We start from the raw sequence: 14256 nt of genomic DNA on the forward strand, positions 1-14256 counted from the left end.
TCATGCTAGAATCATGCTAGTCACATGCTAATTCATGCTAGAATCATGCTAGTCAAATGCTAATTCATGCTAGAATCGTGCTAACAACATGCTAATTCATGCTAGAATCATGCTAGTAACATGTTAATTCATGCTAGAATCATGCTAGTAACATACTAATTCATGCTAGAATCATGCTAACAACATGATAATTCATGCTAGAATCATGCTAGTAACATGCTAATTCATGCTAGAATCATGCTAACAACATGCTAATTCATGCTAGAATCGTGCTAATTCATGCTAAATCATGCTAGTAACATGCTAATTCATGTTAAAATCATGCTAGGTACATGCTAATTCATGCTAGAATCATGCTAGTAACATGCTAATTCATGCTAGAATCGTGCTAGTAACATGCTAATTCATACTAGAATCATGCTAGTAACATGCTAATTCATGCTAGAATTATGCTAACAACATGCTAATTCATGCTAGAATCATGCTAGTAACATGCTAATTCATGCTAGAATCGTGCTAACAACATGCTAAATCATGCTAGAATCATGCTAACAACATGCTAAATCATGTTAGAATCATGCTAACAACATGCTATTTAATGCTAGAATCATGCTAACAACATGCTAATTTATGCTAGAATCATGCTAACATTATGCTAATTTATGCTAGAATCATGCTAACAGCATCTATCTATCTATCTATCTATCTATCTATCTATCTATCTATCTATCTATCTTTTCATACTTTTTAAAAACTGTTTAAATAAACTATTACCGTCAGGCTTTCACAAGCCAGCCTCAAAGTTTGTTCTCAAACTTTAAGAATCTAGTTGTAAATTGCACTCTTAGCTGTATATAAAAGAAAAACCAAAGTTTAAAGCCCTTAAAATATGGATTCAAAAAGAAAACCAAACTGGTCCAAGTAGAAAAGTGTTCTAGATGACATCCAGGGGGAACATAATTTTGTTCAAATAACCCAGTGATGCTAAAAGAACCAGAGCATCACGTGTTGACCCAGGCCATTTTGGTACAAGATCCAGAATCTTGTAATTGGCATAAAATACAACTTGAAGATTGAATCTGTGAAATCCCTTCCCGCTTCTAACTGAACAGCGCATCATCGATAATGTAAACGTGCTTCGGCGCGAATGCAATGTGAGTGCAGGCTGTCGGGGAAGCTGAGAGTGGGGACAAGCGTGCTTCGGCCCGGTTCAAGGCAACTGTACATAGTGTGAGTACACCCTAAGTCATTGTTGATGCACTGCTGCATCTTTCCAGTCACCAAAAAACGCAGAGTCATTACTTTCATTTCTGCAGTAATCTTAAGTCTAGAAATAAAGATAAATTTAAGTCATTATTAAAATTTTGACACACTTAAGAGTAAAATTCTACTCTGAGAAACTTTATACATACGGCCCCAGATCGACCAAAAAGCTGCAATAAAGTCTACTATAAAAATATATTCAAAGTGTAATGCTTATCAAAGGTATCATTTAAATGCGTTTGTCAATATAAACTGAATTGCATTTTTCTTATGTGACACTTAAGTACACCTAAAATAATGCACAATTACTACAACTTAAAAGTGCATTAAATTACATTTTTTATAAGCACACTTAAATCCTTTTGATGAAGAGCTCTTTTAATATCTTTTAACAACATCAATTTACAAACTTAAATGTGGACTAACACATTTGTATTTTTAAAAGGAAAGAACTATTAATTAACCAAGGTTTACTGTTATTCCATTTACTTTTGTGTATATGATATTTACCTATAATAATAATAATAATAATAATAATGTTAACATCAATTAGCTTTTTTGTGAAAACCACATGTTTAAAACAACCTGCTGGATATGTATTATTGATTATCCTAAACTGCATGTCTTCATTTTTCATAAAATTGGCCATTTAAGATACTGGCAATTTTATATATATATATATATATATATATATATATATATATATATATATATATATATATATATATATATATATATATATATATATAAAGGTTGCTGATTCAAGTCCTGGTTGGGTCTGCTGGCGTTGGGGTTTATATGAGTGAGGTTTATATGTTCTCCCTGTTTACTTTCTATTTCCTCCAGGTGCTCCTGTTTCCCCCCACAGTCCAACCATGCGCTATAGGTGAATTGAATAAACTAAATTGGCCATAGTGTATGTGCGTGTGTATGTAAGTATGTATGGGTAGTTTCCAGTACTGGGTTGCAGCTGGAAGGGCATCCACTGTGTGAAACATATGCTGAATAAGTTGGCAGTTCATTCTGCGGTGGTGACCCCTGATAAATAAACTCAAAAGAAAGTTTAAAGATAAATTAATGAATTTGACCATTTTCATTTAATAGCACTATGTAACCTTTTGTCATACCATGCTTATTTAAATACTGATTTTCTATTTATAGTAATGGATAGGTTGTTCCACAACCAACATAGGCTCTTCATAAAATGTAGCCCTATATACATTTATGGACATCGTGAATTATGTAGCCAGATGTATCTTTTAAACGAACGCTATGAGGCGATATGACGCCGTTCTGACGTTTTGAGCAAGCAGCAGACCACTTCACTCCATATGGATGACTTTTCTGCTGTTAACAGGTTGTCCAGGTAACCAGCAGCATACGTCGGTTTAGACACATAAAGGAGTTGACTGCGACAACATGGTTTGAGTATGGCGAAGAACTGTTCCAGAAAGTTTGATAGAAATAGATGCAATAAAACATATCAAATATCATATCAAAAAGCAACACTAAAAGAATCGCTTGTTGCTAACATTATTAGAATTAAATTGTTGGTATGTGTGTGTGTGTGTTGATGTATTCGTGTGTGACTGCCAGCCCATGCCAGAGATCCAACTATGAACTTTTTAGCTGCAGCAACTTATCTTCGCTAGAGCTTTAACTAAAATATTTCAGGAAAAATCTGTACGTTGCAAAAGTTGGAGGTGTTGGAAATAAAGGACTAAATGACATATGTTGTTTTACATCCAGTCCACTTTCAGCTCTTTTCTAGCTCCTCATTGTCTCCAATGTCTCTGAGTGCCATGAAGAGAATGACATCTCTATCATTTTTGCTGGAGTGTTGAATGCATCATCCATAAACTAAGGACAGAGGCTGGCAGTGGAAATGGTCATTGTGCATTATTGCGCAAGGATTTATTCCCGCTGTTTCCAGCGTTGATTCAAAACCATCCTCTGCACAAGCTGCTGTCCATTACCTGGTGCAGACACTAAACAGGCTTCCATTGCTTCATAATAACTGAAGTCTTTGGGACATTTGATGTCCATCTCTGCTTCCTGATCCAGGCATCTATTTTGTCCTCAGAGGGTCAGCGGCCAACAAAGTGTTCTGGGAAAAAACAAAACATAAATCATTTTTGGATTCCTGTTTGTAAAGATTTCACCATTTGTGTGATTTTTAACTGGTGTATACTAACCAAGGGCATGCTGTTGTTCACACAGCTCCTGCCTGCCTGTCCTTTTCAGAGCAGGCGCCTCAAGGGTCACTGGATAGGACTCTGCCCAACTGCTGTAGGCTGTCTGCTCATCTCTCAGCTGGCAGGTGCACTAGATGGTTGTAAGATCACAAAAAAATATTGAAGAAAGGGCGAAATAATCACTGCTGTGACATGCAGAATTAAAAAATAAGAATCATCGGAGTCATTAGATGTGTACTGTGTTTTACCAGCAACCTGGTCAACAACCTTAGAAGCCAGAAATGCATCTCCAGGAGTTCTCATTCTGTAGTGCTTTACCAGTGACTCTGGTGTGTGCCATGACAGCCGCGCCACCACTTTTCGCTTCTGGAAGCTTCTTCACTGACATCTCAAACTCCCTCAGAGCATCACCACAGATCACACTGAGGAGATTGTAAATAGAACGCAGGGCATCATGAGAATGCGATAAGTGGACATACAAAAATGTCAAGAGAAATATAGGTGTACTGTCACCTGTATTGAAACCTTTTTAAAATCATTTGATAGTTTATAAATTAGGCTCCTGGTGCTCAACACAAAAAATGAGCTGGCTGACACATCACTGGCCACACCTCACTGAAGTGCAAGAGAAACCAAAGAACAAGTGAATTTCCATTATATTTAACTTGCTATTATGGCTTTATGATTTCAATTCCTATTTAAACTAACAAGTTTCATTATATCCTACAGTTGCACTTCTGCTATTTGTGATGCAGTTGTTTTGTGCTTCTTCACAGCAATAGAAACACCGGCCTCGTTGTGAATTATGCCTTCCCATTCCTTAACGTGCAAAAAGAGAGTTTTGAGAGTTAAAACAGAGTAAAGAATATAATAAAAAAATAAATAAAAATTGTAAAATAACAATAACTATAGTCCAATTCTGAACAACTTTGCTAAGGTGTAACTAACACTTGTTCAAAAAATTTTGCAAATTGAGTTATTCTTGAAAAGAGTGAGTAGTAAAGAGTTAAGACTTAGTCACCTTAGTGACCACTCCAGGCTGCTGCAGAAGCCTCAGAACGATGGCCCCTGGGTAGTAGAGGATAAGCAGCTGTTCATTCTTGGTTAGACTCTCCCCGGTGACAGTTCCAGGAGTTTTCCTATGACTGAACTGAAGTCTTTAAGCGCAGCCTCAAAAACAGCAGGGCAATCTTTAGGCAAGATTTCCTTGCCATAACTGTGAAGTCTGGGGAAAGTCAGACAATTATTGTAATAAAATATAATAATAATAATAATAATAATAAAAAACATATTTCAGTTTATTAGTTAGATATAAAATGCTGACCCTTTGTGTCTGTCTTCCTTGCTCACTTTTTTTTGACATTCTGCTCTGTATTCCATAGTGTAAGAATACACAATATCAGACCCTGAGAACTGTTATGGAATTTCATGAGACAAGATGCAATGCTCCAATGCACTTTCTAATCTGAGAAGTGATGAAGAAACCAGCTGTGCAACTCTTCTAACAGTTATTTTTTTCAAAAGCACTAGAAAAGGCTTACATGCATTAAACCTTCGACCATGCTGTTAGTTTCGTCTTTGGGCTAATAGATGGACTCTTACACTATCAATAGACAATCAGTATTCAATAGACTAGCCTACATCAATATAAAAACCACTAACTTCATCCCTTCTTCATCTCGGGAGGCTTTTTTAGTTCATTCATAACAATTTGCTTTTGTATAATGTTATGATTATTAGCAGTATTATTTATTATATGCGTATTTATTTGTTTTATTAAGAACAAGCTAGCATGTGCATTAGGATATAACTCAGTTTTTTGACCACACTTCGTGATTTGTTCTTTTAAACGTTTGCTGGAAATTAGAACTGAATTTAGAAAGTTTTGAAACAAATCTTTGCGCTTAAACAAAATTAATTATTTATAGGCTAATTGATGTCTGTGTGTACAAGGTTGTCCTATTCAAAAGAGCGAAAGTGAAATTTAATAATTTCTCTCTCATTCTCGCACTTTAGATGCTGTTTAACTTTTTTTTTTTGCTAGTGTAATGCTGAGTTTTTCCACTTACTCTTACGTCATGTAAATAGCAAATGCGCCATGACGCGACGCAACTGACTCTTAAAAGGAATGAGGTGAGACTCTGATCTGAACTCTGAGACTCTGAACACATATAACTCATTAAGAAAATAAGCTCAACCCTTTTAGACCATGTGGCATGGCGCAAAGCGAAATTTTCCGTCCTTATATTTAGCAAAAGTGGATTCTGACACGCCCTGAATGCGTTTGCACATGGACTGTCAAAATAGAGCCCTGAGTCGACAGTGCAGTGGACACGTTCTAGGCAACGGATAACCGTTGACAATTAAAAACGCGGCCGGGACTGGTATGTTGACTGTAGCTATAAGAAGTCACTATTTAAAATGAAGACACTTGTTTTTTCCACACCAAGTCTCCAAAGATGTGCTAAAATATTCAAAGAAACTTAGGATCACACTTTCGGTTCTTTTCAGCTCAGGAATACGTAGGTCTCTTTCTGAAGTGGGTTCTCGCGTTACTGTCACATCGCTGTCATCAGAAGACAAAATATTAAGAAGAACACACGCATCACCACATTTGAGCAATAATTGTTTGTACAGAAACCAAATTGAGGATGCTTGATAATTTGCGGTTCATTCCGCTGTGGCGACCCCAGATTAATAAAGGGACTAAGCCGAACAGCAAATGAATGAATATATTTTAATAAACTCCCAATCTCTCATTCTTTCAGTCACTGTCCATTGGCTCACGATTGTACGTAGCTGTGGGCTATTTTCCTGGCTCCTCTCAGTAACATCAACAACATGCTCAGACTGTCTGTCCTGAAAAATATGTAGAAGAGCACACGCATTTACACATTTGAGCAATCAATGTTTGTACAGGAACACAAAAAACGAGGATGCTTTAAGTTGCCGGTTCATTCTGCTGTGGCGACCCTGGATAATAAAGGGACTGAGCCGAAAAGAAAATGAACAAATCAAGATATTTTATATATATAAAAAAAACTTACACTTAATCTTCTTCTTTTGAGCTCTGACATATTTCCATCTTGTAAATGGGTGGCGTCTCGCATCTCTTTAGCATTATTGTAATCGGGAGTCTTTCCTTCCTGAAAAATTGAGAAGAACACGCGCATCTTCACATTTGAGCAATCAATTTTTGTACAGGAACAAAAACAAAGATATTTTGAAGTAGGTAGAAAATCTGTCTTCCCCCTAATTTGCATGCCAAATGGCTACCAGGGCTTGTAACATTTTAAAACAGCACACATTATTCTTTTGCGGGCGACTCGGTGGCGCAGCACTGTTGCCTCACAGCAAGAAGGTCGCTGGGTCAGTTGCCGTTTCTGTGTGGAGTTTGCATGTTTTCCCCACGTTCGTGTGGGTTTCCTCCGTTTTCCCCCCACAGTCCTAACACAAGTGGTAAAGGTGAATTATGTAGACTGAAATTGTCTGTTTTGAATGATTGTGTATGGATGTTTGCCAGAGATGGGTTGCAGCGGGAAGCGCTGCGTAAAGCATGTGCTGGATAAGTGGCGGTTTCTGCTGTGGTGACCCCGGGACTTAATATAGGGACAAAGTCGAAAAGAAAATGAATGAATTAAAATATTCAAACAAACTTAGTCAAATCCCCCTGTCACTTCTTCTGACCTCAGGCACATGTAGGTGTGTTTGTGGGGTGGATTTAAGAAAATACACGCATCTTCACATTTGAGCAATGACTTAAGTTAACTTGTTTCATGCATTATTTTTCAAAATTCCTATTTTGCGTGGATCAAAGTAAATACCTTTTTGGCTGTACGTGTGGGTTAACAAGAATGATTGAAACATCCTGGTTAAAAATATGCAGCGTGGAAATGACATTAATTCTGACATTATTTGGAAAAGTTTATAGGCAAGTCTGTACGTGAATATACGCAAATGCAGTTAACGTTGCCCTTGGGAACTCCAGCTCTGCACTAAAATTCACAGAGTCTTAAGAATCTAACGTTTATGTTACAGCCCGAATTAATATATGATCACAAACATTTGCGTCACTTTGATACATCAAGCTACACTTTCTGCAAAGCAGCTTCGAGATTTGTTTTGAAGCGCTCGAGGCATCAAATAATGCGACGATTAGGTTACAGTATGGACGCAAACAATGCACAAGTTACCCAAACATTCGAATATATCGAAGTGTTGATACAACAAATCATAAAATTTACCTTTATTGCAGCCATGTGGTTCGTGCGTGTCGCTGGTGTGTCTGTGTGTGAGTCACTCAGGTCGTAACGGATGCTGTATTTTTGGCGCTTTTCTGCGAGTATATGCCCTTATTGGCTAATTGTGTTTTTTTTTAACAAGCTTAACTGCTCTCTTAGCAGTTTTTATTTTATTTACCATCTTGTCCTACCACCCAGGTCATCTTTTAAAGGCTTCATCTATGTCTTGGGTCTCAAAACCAACTTACGGAGGGCCGAAGCACAGTTTTGCTCCAGCCCTAATCTAACACCGTTGACGCATATAATCAAAGTGTTACCTATTTTCAATTATTTGGATTAGTCGTGTTTTAATTGAGGTTGGAGAAACTATTATTTATTTTTTACTTACATGGGCTTGTTGCCTTTCATTCAGCTGCTCCCTGATTCTTGCATTTGTGGGCCAAAATAGCTGCAGGAGGTCATCCAGGTCTTCTTCACTCCTCTTTCTTTTGGCATAGACAAAGCAGGTGCCTGCGAGGCTATGTTGTCACTATCCTTGTCGCTGTTGTCGGTGGCGCTTTCATCGTTGGTGCTGTCGGTTGCCTCTGTCGCTTCTCCATTTGCCTGCCCTGGTCTGTGATGGTGGATTTCAGAGCAGACAGCTCACTCTGTACAGCGGGAAGATCTCTTTCTGTCAAGGTCTCCGTTGCTTCTCTGAGGGTTCTATGCGATTCCCGTAACTCGTCTACTTGGCATACCAAAAATGTTTCAATTCTTTTCATGCTGATGTTGAACTCTTGAGTGGCAACAAAGTCAAGGTCACTTCCACTTGAGCTGCTCATCTTGTTTGGTTTGTGTCATTTGGGTCATGCAAAACACAGAAGAGGTGAGAATTAAGTTGTTGTATTTAAAAATGTGTGTGTGTGTGTGTGTGTGTGTGTGTGTGTGTGAGGGAGAGAATGGCATGCATTTATACTTGTGCTACGTCCTGTGTTTTTTTTTTTTTTTTTTTAGTTTCCTAATTTCTTTTGTTTGCAGATTGCTGCCACCTGATTCCAATCTGCGCAGCTAATTTACTGAGCTATACAGACATCAGTGCCTTGTGGCTTTTTTTTTTTTTTTAGAGTTATTGGACTTTGTTATTTTGGACCACCACATCCTGACTCATTATTTTTGTTTTCCATTATGTTCTTTAAAATTTAAGATGCATATTTTCTTCTGATAACAAAATTAACCAATGCTCGCATCATGGTGATCAGAAAGATGACTAAGAATATGTTTGTCTCATAATTCTGGGTATGCTTGACGCTAGGATCAATGGGTGTGTGTGCACGTCACAAAACACCAGCGTGTTCCCTATAAACTGGTACAGTGTCAATCAGGGCCGGAGTGGGACTCATTTTCAGCCCTGGAGTTTCAAGCCAGACCGGCCCACCTCAGTTCACGACTGATTCCAATTCAGTTACTAATGGCACTATCACGTCTTTTTCAAGAAAACTGCTGCTTTAGAAATTCAAATGTTCAACAGCCCTAACAGTATTTTATGTCTTAACAATAAAATCTAAAAAAAAAAAAAAAAAAAAAAAGATATTTCAAGGTAGATTCGATCACAGGTTTGCGACATTGAATTGCAATGTGCTTACCACTGGACCACATTGGCACTATTACAGTGAGTGTAAAAAATAACTAATGACTTGCGACCCTTAAGACACAGCACTACTTTCTTTTGATGGCTCAATCTTTTTCTCCTATTTTTAGATTTCTGATCAAGTTATGTCAGATTTATTAATGTAGTGAATCATTTGATTTTCATTGAGCAGGTGTATTGTTCATTTTATTCGAATTCTTATATTCACTAAGGTGCCGCTGTTTGGGGTCGATAGTTACATTACATCATCATCATTAACGTTAGTTAACCTGCAGGCTGCATTTTTCTCACGGGGCTGCGAGAAAATAAATAAAAAGAGCGGCACTGCGGCAAAATAATGATTAAAAAAAGTAAAGCTATGGTCAAATAAATAAATAGAAGAAAAAAGTGTGACTGCTGAGAGTGCAAGCAGCTAGGGACACCGGCCCTCGCGGCCAAAAAACAGACCGGCCCACCGGGAATTCTCCCGGTCCTCCCGATTAGCCAATCCGGGCCTGGTGTCAATTAGTAATTCTGTGGTCAGTCATTTCACTTAAGCACGGTAAAAGAGCGATCAACCTACTCCGTTACACTTTGACAACTTTAAACAAAAGAGACCATTTAGCAATTTTTTGACTGAGCACGCAGTCTGGACATTTTAACAACACTAACCATATCAGTAACATTATTATCAGTAACTACAAGTTAAAGATATGCATAGTTAAAATAATTCAAACGTTTGTTAACATTAAATGAGAACTTTTTTATGTTTATATGTATTTATATGAGACATTTACATAGATGGTAGCATCTAAAATAAAAGCTTTACTCATGCCTTTAGTTGTACATCAGTACACGAAATACATAATTTAAAATAAGTTTAACAATGTCATTATAACGTTCTTTTAAATTGCATGCATTCAAACAAGGAGTGTGTGTGTATGTCTGTGTATGTGTGTATTTATATATATATATATATATATATATATATATATATGTATGTATATATATATATATATATATATATATATTATTTTTTTAATTATTATTATTATTTTTTTTATTAGGCGCTACAAACTATACCTATTACAACTCAAGTGAACCAATGGGATCCTAGGCAGAACCAATGGTCCGGGGGGACCCGATTTCTCATGACACCTGTGTACACCGAAAAATGTTGCAATAACACGAGCATGTTTCCCATATCAGCTGCGTTCAGTAAAACACACGGTGGTAACTCATTTGGTGGTCCTACATTTTGCCTAAGCACGGTAAAACGAGCATTTAGCAGCAGCCTGTTACCTTAATCTGCAGAAGATAAAAGGTTCGACGGCGAGTACGGATGTTGTCAGATGATGTCACACGCTCATTTGCATATCAGTGACGTCATGTTATATTCAATTATTTGAATAAATCGCAATCAACAAAACAAATTTTTAATCTGAAATATATTATTTGTTATTATTCTAATCCCAAGAATAAAAATGAAGAATATATATATATATATATATATATATATATATATATATATATATATATATATATATATATATAACATTTTTATATTATATGCAAAATTCTTTAGCCACAAACAAAAATTTCTTAAATCCTCTCCCTCATTTGCCCATTTTTAAATTAAAATTGATTCCATGCTTAAAGCTTTACGTCTATCTAACAACAAAAAAAAAAATCTGCAAGTTACTAGAAACTTCTCTTTGCCATGATGACAGTGAGTGATGTTAGACTCTGTTTGCTTCAAGACACTTCTGTACAGCTTATAGTGACATTTAAAGGCTTCCCCGGGTTAATTAGGTTATCTAGGCAGGTTAAGGTAATTAGTCAAGTTATTGTATAACAACGGTTTGTTGTTTTCAAAACTCCTGAAAAATTGTAAAAAAAAAAAAATTCCCCATTTTCTCCGGGCTTGGGACCGGCACTAACACGACAAAATATCAATGCTAGTGGCTGGGTAAAAAAAAAATAGTTTATTTATTTATTTATTTTGTTGTTGATTTTTTAACTTAATAAATAATTAAATAAATGAAAAAAAGGAAGAAAAAAACAGTGAAAGAACACACACAAAAGATGGCTGGCTGGACCCTGGGCCTTGCTGAAGCCTTAAAGAGAGAAAAAAACAAGATGAGTAAGGAAAAAAAAATAGTATTTTGAAAGTATCAGATGCTTACCGCGCCTAGTCGTCCAGCCATTCCAAATCTTTCCCTTCTCCCGTCTGACACCATAATCCCACAATAGCTCCTCCCCCACCGAGATGTCCCGAAGGGCGTGGAATGGCACACTCCTGTGGCCCATGTGGCAGCGGGAGTTGCACCACAATAGGCCGCACGTTGTGGCGCCGGGAGTGGTTCAACAGCCTTCAATAAGTTTCCTTGCCCGGGTGACAGGGGCAGGGCCAGGACTGGGCATCCAGGCAAATGCGCTTACCACCAGTCCCTTTAAAAAAGAACATGTAGGAGAAGGTGTCAGTGAGGGCTTCCTGTCTCCTAACGCCCTCCCTATGGGACACCTCCTCCCCATGGTAGTTGCAAACTACATCTCCTTTTGTAAAGGGCATGGTGGTGACGACAACTGCACAGAACAAAAAAAAGAAAGAACATGTTTTTGGTTGAGGAAATGACTAAACACAGGGGAAAACCTGTAAACAAATCCCTCTCACCTCGTTCCCGTGAATAACGAGAGAAAGGTCTCACCTTTGCCCTCAAAGGTTTGGATGTCCAGGCCCTTTCAAGACTGCTGGACCACCGACGTGACCAGCTGATGGTCACTGGTGACGGTGGACGGCGCCTCTGTGAGCTCCCACTCCGCCAGGCGACCACCGTCGACACGTTGGTGGTCCATGCAGTCTCGCTGCCAATGGTGGCCTTTTGCACCCGGGCCAAGGAAGGCTTCCTGCCCTTCCGGTCGCTGCACTACTCTGGGGGAGAAGGGGGATGTTTGAGTGTCACTACACAAAGACTGTGGTGTGACGGGGCGTAAAGGTGAGCACTCACCTAGGAGATAGCACGTCGGAGTTTGTACTGCTCCCTCCTCCAGTGGTGGTAGTAGCGACCGTGACTGCCTCCGTCATACTAGGGGGCTTCCCATTTCAAGTTGATTGGAAACTTGTCCTGAAAAGTCCCCCAATAACGAGGCGGGGCTGCAGACCAGAGGTGGACGGCCTGGAATAGAGAGAGAGAGATGGATAGAGAGAACAATAAAAACATCAGTTTTTAAAAACATCAGCGCACACACACACCACACACACACACCTAGATTATTATAAATGAAACATTGTAAATATACTGACTATTATTGTTTTATCACTGTTTTATCCTAAATGTACAGATTGTTAAATATATTATTATAGATTTTTTATTTATATTTGCTACTATTTACTATTTATATATATATATATATATATATATATATATATATATATATATATATATATATATACACACACAGTGTGTGCAAACAGAAACTGGCAACGATTGTCCCACCTATGATTACTTCTGATTGGCCCACTGCTCTGAAAATAAGTTATGACTGTACAGTCTAAAAAATATGTTGCTCACATACGTGGCCTTTCTAAAGACTCAAGCTTAAAAGTCAAACATGTCCATCAACCATGTGTTCACATAGAAAACAATGGTAAACCCGTGTGGTAGAGTGGAAAAATGCAGTCGGTGAGGACAGACCCTTACTTACTAATGGCCATATTGACATGTTCAGGGAATAGAATTGAATTGGAAGATCATTACAATGTACTTTATACTATTCCTACTGTTAGTTATATTTCCAAAAGTTACTTTAGATTTAGCAGTATTCCTAGTTTTAAAAGGTTTGTGGACAAAATCTTAGCCGTTCTCTGGCAATAATACATAGGATTTCAGGATTGACTCTGTCTTACCTTGTGTTACATTGTATTCTGTGACTTTCCATAACATATAGTGGAACTACTTGTTTGCAGTTCACCCATGTTTGCTGCAAAGGCTCCCCTTGTCCCATACTGTCTTCCTAAAATGTAATTCACAACAACACTAAGGGAAAATTTACATATAACCCACAACAAAAAGTTATTGACATTACCTACCTTTTGATGATCACCATTCAGAGGAAGGTTACATTGCAGAGGAACAATGTAGGCCACAGCTTTGTTCAAACTGCTTCTGTTCTTGGGAAAGTTTACTGAATAACCATCTGGTGGCATAACAATATCAATGAGTTGCTTGCTCCTGCAGCAACACATTATTTTAAAGCCTCCAGAATGTTTAAGAGGAGGAAAGGCATCTTCAACAATATCAATAAATTTCTGTGGTGTGCAATGCACATCAGAAAACCTCACTTTTTTTCCCAAGTCCACTTGCCTGGAAGCACATGCTTTCTTCCACACTTGGAATTTCTGCTGTGTTTACTAGAGCACAGCAAAAAAGGTGTGCTCCCATGACTGGGTTGGATTCAATTTTTTTGGAGTCTTTACTATATGGCTGAAACGGCTTGCTCAAAGAACGGCTTGCTGAAAACTGATGCAGGGAGGTGAAGGGTAGCTGAACAGTTGGAGTGACAGTTGTTGAAGCGACACTGTAAAACATTGCTGTTAAAAACGGTCAGATTCTATGGTTAAATAATGTTTTTTCACTAAAACAGTAGTATTCTGTTAAAAACAGTGCATTCTGGGTAACATTTTTGTTTTCGAGAAAGTAACCAACTGCAGAAAACTGTGAGCTAACAGAGTTCAGATTCGATGTTTTGAAGTCTGTGTTTGAAATCACACTTTGTGCCCTTGTTCACTATTCCATTAACTAGTTCACCTGACGGAGTTAATGAACACTAATGAGGGAATTCAGACACTGATGAACACCTGCTGTTAATAATCACAATTACTGAAGGAAAGAAACAAGAAACATAAACAGTGACTTGAGTTACAGCATTAAATAAAATCAAATCAAATAAA

General features: G+C 37.8%; 1 protein-coding gene across 1 annotated transcript in view; it reads right to left on the reverse strand.

Moving 5' to 3' along the window:
- The window catches only part of LOC110439461 (uncharacterized), a 1085403-nt gene that overhangs the window by 633639 nt on the left and 437508 nt on the right, over positions 1-14256 (reverse strand). The gene's annotated exons all lie outside the window — the stretch shown is intronic.

The sequence above is a fragment of the Danio rerio genome, chromosome 4, assembly GCF_049306965.1.
Source record: "Danio rerio strain Tuebingen ecotype United States chromosome 4, GRCz12tu, whole genome shotgun sequence".
Lineage (NCBI taxonomy): Eukaryota > Metazoa > Chordata > Actinopteri > Cypriniformes > Danionidae > Danio > Danio rerio.